At 48.7% G+C, this 21193-nt stretch overlaps 1 protein-coding gene across 3 annotated transcripts in view; it reads right to left on the bottom strand.

The window, feature by feature from the left end:
* KIF20B (kinesin family member 20B) overlaps positions 1–21193 on the bottom strand; it is a 2369321-nt gene that overhangs the window by 196115 nt on the left and 2152013 nt on the right. The gene's annotated exons all lie outside the window — the stretch shown is intronic.

Raw genomic sequence — 21193 nt, forward strand, 5'->3', positions numbered from 1 at the left:
AGGCATTAAGATGATTTGTGCGTGCAGAGAGAGTCGATGAAGGCCGAAGAGATGGTTATTTCTGCGTAAACCCTTGAGGCATGCGGCCACGTGTAGGACACGTATCAGGGGCACAAGGGAGATCGACAAGTGCATTGCCCCCATCCAGGTGGGATAAGACCAGTGCTTGAATGGTGGGACCAGTGCTTGAATGGTGGATCGGAAGCTGTCCTGTTAAGGGGGTGCCAAGGATCACAGAGTCTGGGAAAAATTAAAGTTACTCACTGTAGTGACTAGAGTACTCATAGTCCAGTGTCCACTTTCCTCCATTCTTGTGGGCGTCCCCCAACATGGGAACGGTACCGGAACCTTTGGCAGTGAATATTTGCGCTTCCCCTTTAAATTTAGTATAGGGCGGGCCTCTGGCGTAGGAATGCCCCACGAGGCCCCCGCCCTCTGGCACCTCACCTTAGTCCCTTTTTAGCACATTGGACGCTTAGATACTTGGCTACTCTTAGTACATATTAGCCATTGGCATAATAGCGGGGGAAGGCAGGTGGGACGTATGGAAGAAGGGGGACTATGGCCTATGAGTATTCTAGTCACTACAGTGAGCAACTTTATTACTCATATATCCGGTCCCTTTTCCTCCATCCTTGTGGAGGATTCCAAACAAGAACATAGGGTGGAGCTGTGATGACCTGCCTCAAATCTAGGACAAAGCAAAAAGGTCCTTTGGAACCCCTTGACCAAACTCTGGATTGCGCCTGGAGAAAGTGTCCAGCGAGCAGTGCCCGTTATGCAGAATTATATGCAGCACCCTTTCGGAACACCACACACAATTAAGACAAGTGACAGTACAATTTCACAGTTAAAGTGGTAGCAGTAGCGGAGCAGCCAGACTTATCTCAAGAGTAAGTGAGCAGTACCAAATAGTCACACAAAGGACAGCAATTACTATAATTCAGACGAACACTGACTCAAGGTTTTCAAGTAAAAGAATATACATTTATTTCACTCTTCAGTTGTATAACATTACACTATTATAAGCAGTTTAAAAATCACTCTTAATGCACCACACCACTTCCTTTAAATTCTAGAAAAGTTAAGCTCACAAAATGAAGTGGGAGCAAAATGGCACTCCAGCAATTTAAAAGGGAGGGAAAGAAAGTTATTAGAAATTAAATCAAATCAACAGGTGAGTACTCAGGGCAGTTGAACGAGAGTAACTACAGTGGTAAGATCAGTTAGAAAAGGCTTAGGGCCAAAGTCAATGGGTCAGAAGTCTTTTGCTCAAGATCACACAGTTCAGGGTAGTTTGCAGTAAAGATTGTGGCGCGGTTTCCGGACGAGGTTGGTTGAAAGAAAAGTTAGTTCAAAGAGAGGAGAAGGACAAGCCCTCAGATTGGAGAAAGATTTCAAACACTTTCACCACGTTGAAGGAAACGGACAACCGGATTTGTACAGTACCTTAAAATGGAGAGGGAGCTGTATCCGAGGCGGACTTTCCTGGTGGTTCCTGCAGGCTCATGGTTCCTGAAGCAACTGTCGGACTGACACAAAGTATGAAGACTAGAGGGTCCTGTGCCACCCAGGGAAGAAGCCAGCAGCAGAGCAAAACAACGAATAAAAGGTGCGTTTCTTAAAACCCAATCATGGCCTGACCTTCCTGGCTATTCGGTCCACGGTAGCTCTGTACAGTGAATTCGACCAGAGTAAGGGTCCTGGCTTGTAGTTTGGGCAAAATGGTTGGTCCCACCAGCTCAAGGGAAGAGGGTTCCTGGAACATCTTCTCTGTCGTCGGATTCTGAAGATTCGGACCTGCAGCAGGGCTTCACCGGGCGGTTTAGTCGTTGTAGAGGTCCTCTTCTTCCAGTTCCTCGTTGGTTCTTTCGTTCCAGTGGCGACTCTGCCTTTCCAGTCCCAGAGACCTGCTTTTTATGCAGTTTTCCCCCATTCATACAGCATAGCTTTCAATCACACAGCAGGGTGGCTGTCCTGGCAAGGACAGTCCCCTCAGCCAATCAAACAGGAGTGCGACTTGGGTTACCAAGGGAACCCATGGCAGGGGTCCGAAGATCCCTCCCTCACATCCTGCCAACCTAGACTTTCAGGCGCCTTAAGGAGGGCTTCTGTGCAGGTGCCCGCAAAAAGACTGAACAAAGGAATCATCCTGGTTGGCGCGCAGAGAAAACACGAGAAAGATTAACAAAAAGAAATGGCGAATAAACCCAGCCGGAGCCAAAATAAAATGTATTTGGTCAAGCGGGTTTATGTTCGAGGCTAATATGATAGCCTAAAACAATACCACGTTTATATAAGATAATCGCGGTAGAAAAGTTAGGGTAGTTACCACTGCCACCAGCCAAGTCTTGATGTAAGGGGAGCGAAACAATGCTCCAAGAGACACAGACAAAAAGGGATAAGAGTTAACCCTTTCCAATACTCCATGTAAGATGGGGTGTACTGGTTCTGTGGTTTAAAGAGACTAAAATAAAGTTAATGGCAACTTTACCTTTTCTGGGGGACAGTAGTCAGCGCCAGAAAAATGGAGTCAGGGGGATGTCTAAAAGACAACCCTGTGTCACTGCACTGAAGGTTCTGTGTAACACATGAAAAATATGAGGCCCTGGAGTAGGTGACAAAAAGAAGAAATACACAGCGCAAAACACATGTAAGAGTGGGTAAAAGGCTCACACTCTTATCAGGTGAAAAAAATAAACCCTGGAAATCCAGCAAAGCTGCTGAGGGACTCATTAGGTAAGGGAAATCAGCCATTTATGAGAATTCTCCCTAACAGTGCCTACAGAAGGCTGATGGGGTGGCCCAAGTAGCAGCCCTACTGATGCCATCCCAAGAAGCAGGTCTCTGAAACACGACAGCTGTGGCCTTAGCTCTGACCGCATGGGCATGAATTCCCTCACTAACAGGTTTGCCTATGGCCGTGTACGCTTCAGAAATAGCCTGAACCATCCAACGGGCGATGGAATCCTTGGAAGCCTGAGAGCGGGGGGAGGATCCCCCAATAGTCAAAATCAATGCCTCAGACTTCCTGAAGGATTTTGTCAGAGAAAAATTAAGCACCCTCTTGAGGTCGAAGGATGGTAGGGTCCTCTGCCCCGGAATGGTGGTTCAGGAAGAACACCGGCAGGCAGATCTCTTGATTCAGATGAAATGGAGGGACAACCTCGGGCAAGAAGTTTGGGTGAGCGCGCAAGATGACCTTGTCGTTGTGAAACGTGGTGAAGGGCTCACACAAAAACAAAGCCTGGAACTCGGTAAACCTGTGCGCAGAAGTGAGAGCCACCACTAGCACTGTTTTTAGCGTCACCAAGAATATGTCTACAGAGGTCACCAGCTGAAAAAGTTTTGCTCTGCAAAGCTGCCAGCACCACATTGAGGTCCCTGACTGGGAGCGTCCTTTGCAGCGGAGGAAAACATCTAGACAACCCCTTAAGGTGGGCCTTAACCACAGGGTTGGCCACCGAAAACACATGCTCTGGGGAATTCTTATAAGCCCCAATGGCCGCTAAATATGTGTGGCAAGTATCCATCTGAACTACAGAACGAGCTAGGTGTGCTCAAAGAGCCAGAACATCATCCAGCGGACAGGTGACCGGGTCCAGACCCTTGTCACACGCCCAATGGCAGAACCTAGTCCATTTGCTCTTATACTGGGAGAGTGTCGAGGGTCTCCGGAATGATGTTCTAGTTGTCATCTGAAAATTAAGCATGCCGAAGCCTCAGCTAGTCAGGAAACAGGCCGCCAGGGCCAGCTTGGCAGGGTCCAGATGTTACACTGCGCCGCCATGCTGCGTCAGTAATCCATTGTAGGAGATCTGAAAGTGGACTGGACACTGGGAATACAACTGCAGATCTGAAAACCAGCGTCTCGAAGGCCAGTGGGGGGCAGCCAGGATGAGGCTGCAACCCACCAAAGCCTGGAACTTGCATAGGGTTCGCTGGCGCAGAGGGGTGGGCGGGAACGAACACCACCTGCGGCCGTGACAACAGATCTGAATGGCATCTCCTAGAGACCGCCGACTCCGTCCTGCCCATGAAGCAAACTGGGGCAATTGGAATTCCGAATGGATGCGACCAAATCCAGGTCTGTGAACTCAATGCTGAAACAGGGCAACAAGGAGTTTATGTCCCACTCGCAGGTGTTGAACCCCAAGCAGCTCAGCTGGTCTGTTTCTGCCTTGCTGTTCCCCGGGAGGTGGACTGCTGAAATCCAAAACCCCTCAGTCAGGGCCCATTCCCAGATTGATACCACCTCCATGCAGAGAGGTGGGGGGGGGGGGGGGTGGAGGCTTGGGGGGGGGGCGGAGGAATGGGTGCCATCCTGCTTGGTCAGGTAAAACATCATGCCAGAATTTGTATATCCTGACCAGAACCGAGCTGTCCCTGAAGAGGGGGAAAACGCCCCCAGGGCTAGGCTCACCGGCCCAAGCAGATATATATGCAGGAGAGCTTCCGTCCTGGACCATGCTCCTTGAATTGCTCCAGAGTAGCCCCCTTGACTCAAAGGGAGGAGTGTGTCATCACCTCAAGGGCAGGCTCTGGTCAGGTGAAGGGTGCTTCCACTGCAACATTGCTATCCATTTTCCACCAGCGAAAATTGGGCAGTACTCCAACCTCGATTCCAACACCACCAGTGTCCTCATCTTACTTGATCTCTTCTCTGCCTTTGACACGGACAACCATGCCATCCTGCTCATCCGTCTCTGTGATAACCTGGGTATCACAGATCTGGCCCTGGCCTGGCTGACCTCTTTCCTCTCCGATCGACCCTCCCAGGTCCAACGTGGGTCCTTCCTCTTCTCTATCTCTACCTGTGGCGTTCCCCAGGGGGTCTAAGCTCTCTCCATGACTGAACCAATACCTGGCATTTCTTGCCCACCACATTGCCGCTCTCTGACCCAACTTTCAGTGCTATGCGGATGACACTCAACTCATTTTCATGCTCCCTCCAGCCACTTTTTCTCCTTACCTCACCTCTGACTGTCAGCTCTCCAGGAGTGGTGTGCCGCCAATGATCTTTGCCTTAATGCTGGTGAGACCGAGATTCACCTCATGAGCACACCTGCTGCCTCCTTTCCTGTCACTCTGGCTGGCCTCTCCTGGCCCTGTTCCTGCTCCCAACTGCGAGGCTAAAAACATTGGGGTCATCTTCGACTACACACTCTCCTTTTCTCCTCACATCTCTGACGTCTCTAAGAAGTCACACCATCAGCTGCACCTCCTCAGAGGTATTCTTCCTTTCCTCTCCTTCCCCCAGAAGCTCACTGTCTCCAGAGCTCTGGTTCTCTCTAGGCTGGACTACTGCAGCAGCCTCTTTCTAAATCTGCCTGCTTCTACTCTCCGCCCTCTGCAACTCATCCAGAACAGGACTGTAAGATTTGTCCTTGGCTTCAAGCCTAGGGATCGTATCTCTTCAGGACTGAAATCTCTGCACTGGGTCCCAGTGGTTGCGAGGATTAAGTTCAAAACCCTTAGCATTGTCCACAAGGCCTTCTGGGGCCTCAATACCTTCAACTCTCTCTTCCTAAATATCTTGCTTCTTGAGCTCTTTGCTCATCCGCCTTCAACTCCCTCAGGGTCAGTCGCTTCTCCAAGCAACGAGTTGGTGGTAGATCTCTTTCTTTGGCTGGTGTATCCCTCTGGAACAGCCTCCCTGAAACTTGAGGAGCACCATCTCCGGTTCCGGAAGCACCTCAAAGCCTTCCTCTTTGCTTCTGCTTTCTCTCCTCTCCCCTGTTCAACTCCTGGCTGAAACAAACTGCACTGGTCACCTGGCTGCCCTCTGATCTCGGGTCCAGGTCCCCTGTCCCGCCAGTTGCATACCTGCAGTGCCCCCTGGCATACTGTGCACTTGGGGACTGTTTCTGTATCCCTACAGCCCCTTCCAGCACTTGACACCTGATGTCTGCACTTACCCTTGCACTTGCCACCAGATGGCTGCACGATACTTATTGCTTTTATTCTATTTATTTTTTTCTGTCAATCCCATGTACTGCGCTGCCCCCTACCCCTCCGCACTTTTCCCCTCCTTCCCCCTGCACTTGTGCAATCTCAATGTCACCTGGCCTAGTGAGATCGTTGTCTTGGTCTTCTCTCTGTTCCCCCTCCCTTGCCTCGTCTCGCCTTCAAACACTTGTGTATAGGTGTGTTATAAATGCCATATCATATCAGCAGTAGCATTGGCATCTTATCCAACTGAGAGCCCCCGTCTCCTGGTCCCAATTGGACGCCAGGTGGAGCTGGAGGACCCTCATCTTGAGGAGAGCATGCTGTAAAGTGAGCACGCCGAAGGCCATCAGGCCAAGAATGTGCTGGCAACACCATGCCGAGGTGGTCGTGTTGGCCACAAAGTGTCCCACCGTCTTGCGGAGGGAAAGACGCCTCTCGGGAGTGGGGAACACCCGCTGAATGGTAGTGTTCCAATGCACCCCTAGGAAGACCAGCTGAAGAAGGATATCTGCCAATCTTTGGCAGGAGTGCACTACCCGTTTGGGTGAGCCAGCCCTCACCAACCAGTCGTCCAAGTAAGTGTACACACGATGGCCTTACAAGCGGAGAAGGCCAACCACTGCGTTCCTCAACGACGTGAAGACATGAGGCGACGTGTTCAGGCTGAAGTGCAGCACCCTGTACTGAAAATGCTATGACAATCGTGAAGCGAAGAAACTTCTGATGCAGCTGGTAGATGGGAACATGCAGGTTTGCATCCCTGAGGTCCAGGGTACACACACAGTCCCCTGCACACAGACTCGGCTATGTGCGTGGGAGTAATCAGCTTGAAGCGTACCAGCGGTAAAGACAGATTTAGAAATGACAGATCCAGGACTACCCTCAAACCAGCCTGGTTGTTCTTGGGTACTGCAATAATCCTGGAGTAGTAACCGGAGCCCCGGTCTACAAGAAGAACCAGTTCAATCTCCTGCATCTCTAAAAGGGAAAGGACCTCCCGTAAATGAGCTGGTGACCCGATCTGACGAAGAGAAGGAGAGGATGCTAGAGGGAAAGGAAGAGGAAGACTGAAGCCTTTGGAGACCACAGATAGGATCCACGGGTTGCTGAAAAGACACTACCAGATGTCCTGGAACAGAGCCAAATGGCCCCCACCGGCAAGCTGCGTTCCCCAACCTTGGCGTAACTGCTTCTTCGCATCAGAGGTGGGGGCAAAGGAGGGGGAGCGGAAAAACATGCGCAATGTCCTCTGCTGTTTCCTCCTGTTGTCGTTGGACGACCGGTCAGGCCTCTGTGTACTGCGATCGTGGGATCCCTTGATGCCTTAGAAAGAGAAGGGCTTGAACCCGGTCCTACCTGGGACTCAGCAAAGGATTTCTGAACTGGTTTTGTCAGGATGGCCAAGGACTTGCCGGTTTGAGCGGAGGTTTTCTTCTTTGTCAACTCATCATTGGTTGATGAATGAAAAAGGTCCATGCCTTTTAAGGGCAGATCCAGGATCTGCTCCTGCACGTCAAGTGAAAACGTAGAGACATGCATCCACGCCGTCCTTCTCATCTCAACACCGATGTAAGAGACCGAACAATTCCTGAGGTCCTGGGCAATGGCCCGTATATTTGCCAGACTGGCCTTGAAGGAGGCTTGCTTGTCCGAGGGGGGGGGTCAGGCAGAAATTCCCTGAGCTCCCGCCACAGCTTCTGGTTAGCCGCAGCCAAGAGGGTGTCTGCGTTGACTTGCAGCAGATGCAGTCCTGAGATGGAATAACAGCACTTTCCCAAATATTTGAGGACTTTATCCTCCTTGGAAAGGCAAATGGAGGTGGCTCCCGTGGAGGAAGACGAAGACAATGGTTTAAAATACAAGGAGGCCGCAGCCACCACTGATGAATGCGGCAGCAAGTGGGAGTCCAGGAGGATTGGCTCCCCGTCCATCCGCCTAAACCTGCTCTTCAACTTCTTGTTAATTTGGGCGTTGGCCCTGGGCTTCTCCCAGACATTTCGGGCCACCTGCGGAAGATCCTTCTGGAGAGGGATGCCAGGCCGAATCGTGCTGAGCTTCCCCAAGACCTCTGCTAGCACTCGCAACTCCTGGGGGGCTTTCTCAGGCAGATGGACCCCCCCTCCCCCCAAGAACTCTGCCAGGCCTGAAGGCAGTCATGAAAGGCCTTAACGGATGCAGAGGGTTCACCGTCTTGAGCGTCATCGTCCTGTCCCAGTCTTTTCATAGACTGAGGGGAATCTGAGCCCTGAGGGACAGGTACCAGCACACCCACCCCTAGTCTGGAGCCGCAGAGAGATCCAACAGCTGTCGAGGGGTGGGGGGGCCTTGGTGGTACAGTAGGAGGGGTCAGAACAATCGGCAGGGCCTGGACCAGTGGAGGGTCCGGCATTGGAAACGGGAGTGCTTTAGGAACGGGAGGAGTACTCACGGGATGACCTTCACAATGTCCTTCAGGAGCCCCTTCATCTGAGGGTAATGCATGAGGGAGTAAGCACTCGAGAAGCAGTTCTCGCAAGCTGCTGGATCCCTAGGCGCCCGGCCCTCCGAGGTGCTGGGCCTCCGCTCCTGGTAAAAGCACCTGGTGCATGTAGCCGTAAGGCTGTGATGGGTAGTTTTATCCCTGAGGAGACCAGAAGCCTGCACCGTAGGATCCACTGCTGCTCCCAGTGAGAAGGGGGCTGGAAGAATCCTGCAAAGCCCATTAGATGGGCGAAAGCATTGGCGGGCCCAGCCACGTGCCTCTCTGCCATTTTGAAGCCTTGAGCCATGTACTGCGCAGGAGGGCGCGGAGGCTCTGAGCCAAGAGAGGCCTCAGACACAGGAGGATACAGCTTGGGTCTTGCATCTGAAGCAGAGGCGTCAACCTAAGAGATCACTCTGGTAGGCACTGAGCCCTCAGCCGGATGGCAGGTAGTCGTAACGCCCCGATTCATGACCTCGGAAAGAGCTCTGTTAAGCTGGATGCCCTCGGCACCAGAGCCGTTAGCCGTGTTGGATCGTACCCAGGACAGACTCTTGGAGGGGACACTCAACGTTCCCTTAACCCCTGGGGTAGAAGAAGAGAATGAACTTGATCGCCCTTCCGAAAACAGCCTGGTAGGGCCCCTCAGCCTCTCAGCTTGGAAGCCGGTAGACTGGACGGCCTCATGTCTGACCCTGGAGGGCCCGGAAGAGCCCACAGACCCCTCTGCTTGGGAGCAGGTAGCCTTAGAGGCCTCAGGCCTGCCAGAACCTGAAATCTAGGAACCCTGATCTGTGGGGACCGCAGGAAAGGAGTCGTGCTGTGGAGCCGTGCTGAACTGAGGGCCTACCTTGTCTTGACGAGAGGTCCTGGAGACAAAGTCCTTAAGGTGCGGAGAAGTGTTTAAGATCTCCCTCCCTCGCGTCAACCTATTCTTCGATGCCCTGTGTCCGAGAGCATTGCAAGCTGAACATGTGTCCCTGCGGTGGTCGGGCCCCAAACACTCAAGACGGAGTTAATGGGGGTCAGAGGTCGGGAACGAGAGGTCACATGAAGCGCATCTCGTGAATCCTCCTGCGGTCCACAAGCGCCGGGGAAGGCGAGGCACCGAAGCGCAGTTAAGTAAGACCATAAAAACAAAACGGGGAGCAAGCTGAAAGCTAAAAAGTCTCTGCGTTGGCTATGAGGTCTGACACCGTCCGTGCGGAAAAAGGGATTGAGGTGAGGCGCTGGATGGCAGGGCGTTCCCACGCCAGAGGCCGCGCGCTATACTACATTTAATGGGGAAGCACAATTTTTCACTGCCAAAAGTTCCGATACCGTCCCCATGTAGGGGGATGCCCACAAGGATGGAGGAAAGGAGACGTGACGTACAAGTATGCTGAATGATTGAGGACTCGAGTGCACGTCTCAAAACCCATGTTTGTAGAACAACGAATCCAAGCTGGGACAGCACAAGCATTTCATCTTGTAACTCTAGTCTATTTGATGATTACAAGCTGGGTATTTTAACGAAATTGCGCCATCAATGTCTTCACATTAAATTATCAGTATACAAAAACTACAGGCAGTTGGGCTTGGTTAGTAGGTCAAGATGCATATAGAATGTTTAGGGGTTAATCACTCAATTGGTGGATAACTATTTGAAGGCTCCACCTGGGCCCATCCTACCTACAAATACTATTTCCAATACATCACTACAGGGATAATTGATTCATTGGCGGTGTGCAAGGGGATTTCTTATTGGTTGGCATCTGGCTTACCAACCTTGAACATGGACAGGAGGTCAAGATACAAGTGGGAGAAGTGACTTCCATGGTCTACCATATTTCCAATTAAAGAATACTCCTAATCATCCTGCGGCGAGGAGGCCTTCACTTATTATTTGAACTTGGCCTTGTGTGTCGTCTGGTGTCCCTGCATATTCAGAGAGTTTTGCATGTGTCCTATCTGTGCTTGGCTCATAATGAATAGGCAGTGATTTTCTTATCTGGATCACGTGTTGTGATACCGTGTTTGAGAGTGGATTTCCTTCTATTTATTAGGGTTTTAACTAATTCTACTGTGCAAGTTGTTTTCTTTGTGGCCACTCATGGCACTAGTCAGTAACTTTCTATGAAGTCTTTTGGTGTGCTGATCTCACTGACCTGGACATCAAGGGTTGTTTTTGTGCTCTTATTAAACTTTATTAACTCAGGAATCTACCACGTCTTATCGTGGGAACGGTTATCTTGAGCCTGCATTAAGTTCATCCACAACTCCCTTCCTAGCTTCTGACCTTGGCTCCAGCTCATAAACTACTGTTTAATCTCTGCACTAGTTTCTATAATACATTTACCATCTTGGGTTCTGAGGCCTTGCTAAACATCTGCAGTCTCTGCGTTTAGGAAAACAGCTGTACTTTGGTTCATTCTTCATCATGTTATGCCCTGCATCTTGATGATTAAAGGGGTTGCACCTATATGTATATATGTTCTTCGTGTCCATGTGCAAAAATCCCTGAAATCTGCTTGCATATGTACTTCAGGTCTACGTGCAAATATTATTTGCGTCTTTGTAATCTTCGGGTCTTTAAGTACTTGTGATTGCTATGTGTACTTTGTGTGTAGTCATTTAAACATTCTCTATTTCTATGTACATATGTACCATCGACCACCTATTATTCTGCCGGCCACACCATCTATTCTATTTATAACGACACCTTCACGGTCCAAGATAGTTTCATCTTTCACCCCAGACACTTGGGGCGGTAGGGCGTTCTCAACTGATATCATTTATCACCTGGACGATACTGGTGAGGGGTAGGAACAGGAAGTGGTACTTGTATACTCATCCAAGCATGGGCATTGGGTATTACTTGAGCATTCATCTGCCCCGTTACAGTCCAGAGGGAGGAATGAAGGGCTTGACTTTCCGCAGGAGGTAGAGTTGATAAACTGGGTTTTCTTGGCTATGTTTGTCTTGAAGGAGAGGTGTTTGTCGATTGGAACCCAAGGGGCTTGGCGCAGGAGGCGAGGTCGGTTGTGAAGCCCACAGAGTTCATGGTCAAGAGCCAGGTCTTTATGTCTGGGTGTTCACTTGTTGGTGAGGAGTCGGAATTCAGTCTTGGAGGGGTTGAAATTCAAGTATGCACTGGAGATCGAAGGCTGGATCAGTGAGAGGCAGGTTTAAGCCTTGGGATGGCCTTGGTGGAGTCAATCTTGAGGTACAGCTGTGTCTCGTTGGCGTATTGGTGGATGTGGATGTTGTGCATGGCTAGGAGGGCTCCCAGTGGCTGCATGTATAGATTGAAGATCACCTTTGAGAGGATGGAACCCAGAAAGTGAGTCACAGAGGAACCAGAACTGAGCGGTGGATGATTCAAGAGAGTCAAGGTGGATGTTGAAATCACCAAGGAGGAGGAGTTTGAAAGAGATGAGGCGAGGTCGGCCCATTCAGAGAGGAAGAGGGAGACAGGGACAGAGTATGTAGCTAGCGGCGACAGTGCGAGAGAAAGTGGGGCACACACCCAGCCTACAGACGAAGCATTCAAAAGAGGAGTAGGATTGATTAGTGTTAGGAAGGATTCTCTTTACTGCACCTTTCCTCCCATCTTTATGGAACCCCTAAACTTTTTGCTTTCATTTTTGAATCTGACCTGTACTTTTTGCAGCACAGTGAAACCTTAAGCTTCACTGCACTGGCCTTTGCTCACATGTTATGGGGAAACTGATATGTTCTTCAAGCTATCAGTACTGGGAAACAGTGTTTCCCTTAGTCGTGTTACTGTGTTGCAACTTGTGGTAACTTTTCTATCATTGCACAAAGCAGCTTACACTACAGTGCAACAGGGTACCTTTTTGTGCTGCCCTATACTGACACTCAAAAGATTTTTGGTTACCTTAGATGTGCTTAAAAGATGGGCTGGTGGCAACAGTGACTTTCTCCCACTTTTTGGGGAATTTCGTTTTAGCTTCACCGCGTTTGGCTACGGGCTGGGGCTACTGGTCAAACATGGCCGTGCCACGAGAATTTCACCTGTTCTTTTTGCCATCTTGTTGTTTAGCCTTCTTCCTGGAGAGAGACAGAGAGAGAGACAAAGAGAGAGAGAGAGACAAAGAGTGTGTGTGTGTGTGTATATAAATATATATAAATATAGATAGATATATATATAGGGAGTTTCAACTCCTACCTGGCTTTTAGGATAAGAAGAGGACCCCTGCATGCTTTCTTCAGAGATCCTGGAGAAACCTGAAAGAGCCAAGTCTCCTGTCCAGCTGAGAGACCCGCGGAGAAACCCGAAACCTGACCGTGGAGCGGTGCCAGGTTTTCCTGACATCTACTCAGTGCCCAGCACAAAATAACGCCTTCGGAAGTGCCCTGGAAGCATCCTGTGGCAGACCAGCTTCGTTTTTGCGCTGCCGTGCTAACTCTGTTGCCGTTCCGAGTTTCGGCCTAAAACTTGGCACACCCTCAGCTGCCACTGCAACGACACCCTCTGCAAAAATGTCGGTGTCCTAGCACCAAGGGGACCCAAGAAAGACTGGAAATTCCAACCGCGGATACCGAGTCCTGTTGCATCGTTGTGCGTGGCGTGCACTGTCCAAAACCTGCTTTTCTGACACAGGTCCAGTCACTAGAGGGGTGCTGCATTGTTTGTTGTTGCATTCTTCGACCGAGAGTCCTTGCACCAGCAATAGATCCCAACCGGAGTCATTCTCCAACCTGCAACCCCTGGAAATCAAGGAGCACAGATTTCAGGGTAAAGGCAAGCCAGGACACACTTCCTTTGTTCTACAAAGACTTGGGAAGATTCAGAGTAAGTGGAGTAGGTTAGAGAGCTTTTAACCTACCCCTATAATCCCATTATAGGTCAATGGGCTTATAATAATCCTATTTCTTACACTATAGGCTTTGCCATTACTTGCCTTGGCAAGACTTCTGACTGTTGGCGGTAATTTAGGGGACTTGTCTACATTGAACCCTAACTCTAAGAACCCTTTACTGGACCCCAGGAAGCCTACCTGCATTTTTTCCTGCATCTCCACTTCTGTGGAACTGTATCCTGAACAATAGGGCACAAGGCCCCAGGCAATTTAGGGTTGGACAATTTTAGCTAGGGATCATCTCTGTTGACCTTTTGGTGTGCATTACTTGTCTATTCATTCCTTTGCAGGAGTACTTGATTTGTAGTGTGCATTTGAACCTGTGAATGTGTATATGTATTTATTTTGATGGTACTGCGTGTAAGTCTACCTGCTTGTATTCATTTTCTTACAGTGTGTTTTGGCCATAATGAAATAACTATTTTTATACATCCTGTCCAAGTGCAATTTGCGATTCCCATTGTGTGACCTCATTGTGGACCCTTTACAAGCTGACCCCCCTGAAGAACTTAGCCTAGACCGCCTGTCACTGCTACCTAAACTGGGTTGGCTACAGCTTCCCAGAGTTGTCCCTGTCACAATATAGGTTGGCCTTCTATACATCTGTCCACCAAGCCAGAGTATAGAAAATCAGTCCTAACAAGTAAGTAAGAATGATGGAAGCAGGGACCCACTCAGGGAAGATCAGGGAGAGGTTAATAATCTCCAGGTAGGGAACGAGAGCTTCTGCGGGCAGGGTCTGGAGGATGGATGCTGGGTGGATATCATCTGTATGTGATGTGGCTTTGAGGGTGGTCAGGGTTTCTACAAGGTCCTTTGTAGAGAGGGCCTTGAATGTTGTCCAGGGTGAGAAGATTTTGCGATGAGGGACGTGAGGTGGGTCTGCAAATGCAGAGCTGGTGTCTATGGGCTGGCAGATATTGCTAATTTTGTCGAAGGTGGTGGTGATGGCAGATTTTTCAATGGGGTGTGGTATGGCTGTGCTTGAACGCTTTGAAGACGACTCTGCTTTTGTCGGCAGCTCCTGCTATAGTGTTCTGATGGAAGGAGAACTTAGCTGTGTTGAGTTGTTCACGGGTTGCTCAGAGTTCCTTAAGGGGCGCTAGGTCGGATGCAGTCGTGGAGCGGTGCCAGGTTTTCTTTTGTTTCCTGCTGACTCTTTTGCAGAGGTTGTGTTCTTGCATGTACCCGGGTGCTGACTGTTCCGGTTTGCAGGTGCATTGTTTCAGAGGTGCGTGTTTGTCGATGGAGGCTGAGAGGGTGGCGTTGAGTGCTTCCAGTAGAGTCAAAGTCAGTTGGGGGTTCTCAGTCCATGTGAGGTAAAAGTTGATGAGGTCGCCCATGAGGGCTTATATCGGGAAGTTCTTGATTGACCTGAAGGTTTGCCTGATGGGTTTCTGCAGGGAGTGCTTGGCTGGGGTGGTGTGCATGATGCTGAAAGGCATGGCCAAGTGGTCAGAACAGTCAAGCAGGAGAGGAGAGCTGTAGTGGAGATAAGGCAGTGCAGTGCTGATTAGGTCGAGGATGTCACCTTTCTCGTGCTTTGGGTCTTTAGTGTGCTGTGCAAGGCTGAGGGTGTCAAGAAGGCAGAGAGCTTCCTGCATCGGTTTGATGTCCTTGTTGCCTAGAATGATGGAGTCGCCTGGGAAGATGTTGATATGCACAAGGAACATGGTGGTGACCAGGTCAGTGAAGTCTCAGATGAAAGTGGTGTTTGGTGGTCCATAGATGAGAAGACGTGTGACTTTGTCCATTGGAGAGAGCGGTAAGTGCCAGTAGAGGACTTTGAACCGGTTCTGGAAACATCTGCTGCAGACAATGCAAGACACTGAAAAATGGTGAATACTAAGAAAAGAGTGCTGTGGTGTTTTGTGGAGAGTGTCCACATTTGTTTTGACTTGCACGTGGCAATTTTGTGCCACTTAAGGTGGCAACACTAATTGAATAATGGAACACAGAGGGGAAATGTGTGTATATATATATATATATATATTCGTTTAAAAAAATTGCTGACATTATCAGCAGATTAGAAGTGTGAGGAGTCCGAAATGGAAGTCAGGCACAAAGTTGCCATGTTTTTGGTTTATAACTTTTATGAAAACAAATAAGGTTGGGAAAATACCTCCCTGACCCTGGTCTAAGAGGAATTTGCCTACCTAAAACCAAAAACTAAGTTTGTGCCAGGATGTCAAAATCAAAACTGTCCTTGTATCGAAACATTCTATCCTGACCCTAACACTAACAATCAAAACTATAGGGTGGAAAGGGAAATGTCTCTCACCAGTTGATAGCAAAAAGAGCTCATAAATGAAAAATAGAACAGCTCCAGCATAAAAGTTCTCTACGGCAAAATAACCTTCGTTCAAGAGGTTGATTCCCTTCCCCTGGATTCTTCCTCAATCCCAGTGATTCTTTGTCTAACAGCTCTTTGTGTCATCCTTGGCCCACAACGATCCTGTTAGTTACAAAGCTACTTATCCTTGTAGCTCCTTCTTTCAACAATTCCTCCTTGTTAAGCAAACACAAGATTTGTATCCTTTCTTAGGACTTCTTGTAGATTTACAACTGGTTTGCATACTCCCCTGTCAGGACTTCTCATGCATTTACAATTGCCTAGTTTACTCACCTGTTTTACTTCCAACATTGCATATCTCTTCTTGGGTATTGTACATCTGGTTGATTCAACATTCGCTCTTGGGTTACCCCTATTTTTGCATTCCACACGCTCATATATGGCTGGGGTCTTCATTTTCAACGTGCCTCTTCGGTTTGCAATCAGCCCCGTTAATGTCTCGGTTTCTGTGACTTCAATGTTTACCATTTGTATTCGTCATGGTCGCTGAAACGCACCAGGGTCCCCACTTTGCTTGGGCAGACTCCTAGGTGTGTGGTGCCTCCTTTCCCTTTCGCGCTTCTGCCACAAGGTTTACCGCCCACTTTCCACTCTGGACTGCTTTCAAGCCATTACGGATTCTCTCGCAACTTTGCTTCAGCACACCTGTCTTGCCTCAGGTCCCGGTAGGTGAAACACTGCTTTCTCCGGTTGCTGAACGCCCAGGAATCTTCCCTTGGCTCCTGGCGTCTCTGTGGCACGTCCCGCTCACAGAGTGTTCCACTGCTTCACTGCTTGCAAGCCCATTGTCTCCGACACACTGGTTTGTGCTTCTCAGTTCCACAAGCCTCGCAGAGAGGTGCAATGATTTCTCCCAGACAGCAGCAGCCTCTTGCAGTTTGTCTTCGATCTTTAAATGTCCCACGCATAGGTGCATTTTGGAAACTAGAACGTTCATTGAGCTTGAGGCTCTTTCTGCTTTGCATCATTCGCTTCCTCCTCGTCGTCGTCCCAATACTTGGGTAATTGTGGGAGAAGTAGTCCATTGAGGTTAACTGATGTTGATTACTTAAATCCCTTTCAGTGGTTTCACATGATGTGGCAGTTCTATATGGAGGATAATTAGAACTGAAAAGGTAGTCTTGGAGCTTTTCCTCTTTTTACCATGGATGGCCTGAAGGGTTTCGGGAAAAGGTTTTTCTATTTTCCCTAAGAAGAAATATAGATGAATGGCAATAGGCCATTAGGGTGCCAAGGGGTCTTCCTCGTGGGCAAATGGGGGATACCATGTCTCATCCAATGAAGGCATGGCGTCCCCCCAATGGTTGTCTCCTCCCATATGATCCTCCCTCATATAGCCGACCCCAGAGTCAGGATCAGCTAGCGGCCGACATCCCCTGGCCATGAGGGAGAAGGTTCCTGTCGGGGAATCCACGATGACCCCACTGATTTCATCACAGAAGGTAGGCTTATTGCTTTCTTTTTTTCCTTTCTTTGAACCTGAAATACTTGCATTCCTGATGGTGCATTGAAATGTAATTTTGCCTAGGTTAACAAACTGGTTATCTTTAGATATGCAAGTTAATTGCCTTGATTTTCTTAACCCACAGTAATAACAAAATGCCTTTGAGCCAGTTTATGAAAATGTAGGTGTGGCGACTTGCTAGGTAAGTCTTTTTGCATGGAAGCTGGTTTAAGGATGTGGAAATTTGGAATTCTATTTGGAGTTCAGAATTTAACGAAAAAGACATGCATACAGATCCATCCACTGTATAAAATGTACATGTGATGGTGCATAATAAGGGTGCATTTTCATTTTCTGTTTAATAAATTATTTCTTTGTCAATTTCAAGTCACTGGGCCTCATTACAAGTCAGCCAGTCCGGAAACAACGGTGGCGGTAAATCCGCCGCCACCGTTGTTTCCGGACTGGCTGATTCTGAGTCCTGCAGGCGGGAGGTGTCACTCCCGCCAGGTCAGACCTGGCGGGAGTAACACACCCGCCTGAAGGACTCGGAAACACTGGCTCTGTCATAGACGGAACCAGTGTTTCCATGGTCCCCATCCACATGGAGTCCTATGGAACTCCATGGGAATGGGGATTTACAGAATTCTGCCTCCAGAATTACCGGGTCACTGGGGTTGTAATGCCCAGGGCACTTCCGGCAATCACGGAGGTGGAATGGTATTACGGGTCCGGCGGCAGCCTGGTGTTTTTTCCGGCACGGCTACCGCCGGATTCGCAATGAGGCCTAATATTTATTTGTGCTGCTGCTCGGACTAGATTACCAGTTGTTTTTAAACTGGGTGCTTTTAGTAGAATAGTCAAGGTTACATAGAGTAATGTGTAATATGACTTGACGTTTAATTGTTTAGTGAAAGGGCATTTGAGGAAATGACGTAGATTAGATGTTAGGGTTTGTGTTTGAGCAAGCACACAGATAAAATGTGGTGTCTTCCACAAACTACATTTAGAAAATGCATGGAAAGAGTGTTTTTTTATATTCTATATAGAAAAAGCTATATTGCCAGGAAAGCCTTTTGTGGAATCCCGTTTAGGGATATTACCATATGGCCTCCAATTGAGAGCTCAGTGGTGAATTTAAAAAGCATACATCTCCAGCATGTGTCCCACGTTACTCTAAATAAAGAAATTGCTGCTTTGCCTCAAGCTCCGGCCCCACCCCTTTCTTGGGATGAACGCTCATATGTATGGCGGAGAGAGGACAGGGTGCATTAGTAATACATATACTTATATAGAGTCACGGCCGAGACACAATTGCTAAGGTTACATGAACATTTACATAGGAAAACTAGACCTCTTTTCCCTCCCAACTTTTGACCTCATACAACAAAGTTCACCAGCTAAAGCCAGCAACTGATCTGGCCAGCTCCGAAAGCTAGCAAAATGTTATGTTTTTTCATGCCCTATTTCATGCGGTAAAAGAATGGTGAAAAAGTTAAAGTTACTCACCATAGTGACTACAGTACTCATAGGCCCCTTTCCTCCATCCTTGTGGGCGTCCCCCAACATGGGGAAGGTATCGGAACCTTTGACAGCAAAAAATTGAGCCTCCCCTTTAAATTTAGTATAGCGTGCGGACTTGTGCATGGGAAAACCCTGCCGAGGACCCGCTATGTCACCTCAGTACCCTTTGAACACATCAGACGCTTAGATACCTGGCTGCACTTATACATTAGTCCCTGGCATGCATGCGGGGGAAAGTGGGGACATATGGAGGAAAGGGGACTATGGACTAGGAGTAATCTAGTCGCTACAGTGAGTATCTTTAATTACTTCTACGTCTCCTCCCCTTTCCTCCATCCTTGTGGGTGATTCCACCGAACAAGACCATAAGGTGGAGCTGTGATAACCTGCCTCATATCTAGGAAGACCTGGGATGTGCTTTTGGTCATGAATAATAATGATTTTTAGAATATAAAATAGGTGACATCGGTGGATTGAGGATGTCTGTGATTCATTAGACAGACAGGGCCAGTAAGATAGTTTCTCTGCCAGGGTTTTCCTCAAAATTGATTCCCATACCATGTCACCTAATGTCATGATCTCTGCTTCCAAAAGGTCAGGGTTTTCCCAACTCCCTTGGAAGCAGATCCATAACCCAGGTTCCGAGTGCCAACCAGTCCCAATTGGGACCTTTTGGACCCAGTCCTGGCGCCAGTGGCACCAGGCTCATAAATATGCCCAGTCCCAGCCCTGGAAGCGCCGGGCTCATAATGCTTGGGTGGACTTACCTGCAGCAGACCATGCTGCTTACTTGCCTGCCAGTTGAGCCTCTGATCCCCTTCTGTTTGGAACTACTTTTCCTGTTGGGTGGGGCTGGAGCCACTCCCTAGATTCAGAACACTGGAACTCTTCTGGAAAGCAGGAACTCTTTTCTTACCTAGGCGTGGCTGTGGAAGGAGACACCGAAGCACTACAGGAGGCTATTTAAACCACACCCGGTGGATGAATCTTGCTTTGCGTTATTCTGCAACCTCTGCAGCAGAACGCTCATCGTGTCTTCTGCATCCGGTCCTGGGCCTAAGGAAAAGGGCTTACCATCCTGAATCCAGTCTTCAGCAACACCTATAAAGACAAGAAAGAACAGGTTAGCATTCCGGCATCTGAAAGGAAAAAGATTACCATCCTGAATCCAGTCTTCAGCAACACCTATAAAGACAAGAAAGGCCAGGTTAGCATTCCGGCATCTGAAAGGCAAAGGCTTACCTACTCTTCGTGCGCTCCGGAGGTCTTCACCCTGCATTCCGGCATCTGAAAGACAAAAGCTTACCAACTCTTCGCACGATCCGGAGGCCTTCGGCGCTGCATCCCGCATCTGAAAGACAAAACAAGGTGCGTTTAAAGACATTGGGGAACTTTAATACTCACGTGCCATTACTCCTTTCCACATCTAATCCAGTGGGTATTCCGGCACCTTGCAGCCGCTCCGAACTCGTACCTGCAAAATAAAAAGACAGTTAGAGCGCATCGTGAAGCAGGCAACAAGCGCTTACTTACGTGCTTCCAGGCGCTTCTATTCATCACACGGGCTCCATCTTCAACTCACTTCAGCCCGTCATCCGCCATCGCCGGAACCCTGCAAAACAAGAGACATCATTACTAAAGACTTTAAAGACATTTGAATGACTCGAAACTTACCGTTCGTGCAGTAAACGACGGACAGCAGTCCTCTGAAGTCAAGAGGCCTGCGCTACCTATCCAGTGAAGAAACTGGTTACAGCACCCTGCCCCGAGGCAGATGGAGAGCTCGGCATTCACTTACCTAAGGTGAGAGCGTTAACCTTTGGGGGTCTACAGGAGAGGAGAAGAGGAAAGAGATAGGGACACCCCAATAACCCCAGTTCATTAACTCCATATTTTCTATCTGCAGACATCTTACTCTACACGTCAGGCATACAGTGCACAGAGGTCCAGCCCAAAGAGCCAACCGGGTGTTACACATCACCTTTGAAGATACGGTAGTCGCCCAGTCAAGACCGGCGCCTCTGCGAGAATCAGGTGAGCGTTACACCTAAGTTTTAATTCATTCATTCACAAAAATGTTGACGTATGCATGCATGCATTTTCTATATTGATATATGTATTTTGATTTGTTCAACATTATCATAAATAGACCCTATTGGTCATTTTTAAGCTTGTAACCGTAGGACCAATGGCCTACGTAATAAATTATGGAATACATTTTTAATATAACAAAAATACCTTCCTCTGTGTGTACTGTTCTTTGAGGTGACTTAATAACTCATGGAATAGGGCCCAGCTGTAATAAAAACTGGGTCATCGAACTATTTGGTAAATGGTTCATCTGGGGGACCCCCTATTGTGTGCAAGTTTTGCTACTCATTCTTCCCCCCGATGCCTTTGAGTACTTATCCCTTATGTGGTAATAATAATCATATCTAGGAAGAAGCAAACAGGTTCCTGAGGACCGCTCAACCAAACTCAGCATCGCGTGTGGAGCTGGTGTCTAGTGGATAGGAATTGCAGAAAGCCACGGAGTGGCCCAAGTAGCCACCCTGCTGATGAAATCCCAAGAAGCATGTCTCTGAAACGCGATG

The sequence above is a fragment of the Ambystoma mexicanum genome, chromosome 8, assembly GCF_040938575.1.
Source record: "Ambystoma mexicanum isolate Mex_15411 chromosome 8, UKY_AmexF1_1, whole genome shotgun sequence".
NCBI lineage: Eukaryota > Metazoa > Chordata > Amphibia > Caudata > Ambystomatidae > Ambystoma > Ambystoma mexicanum.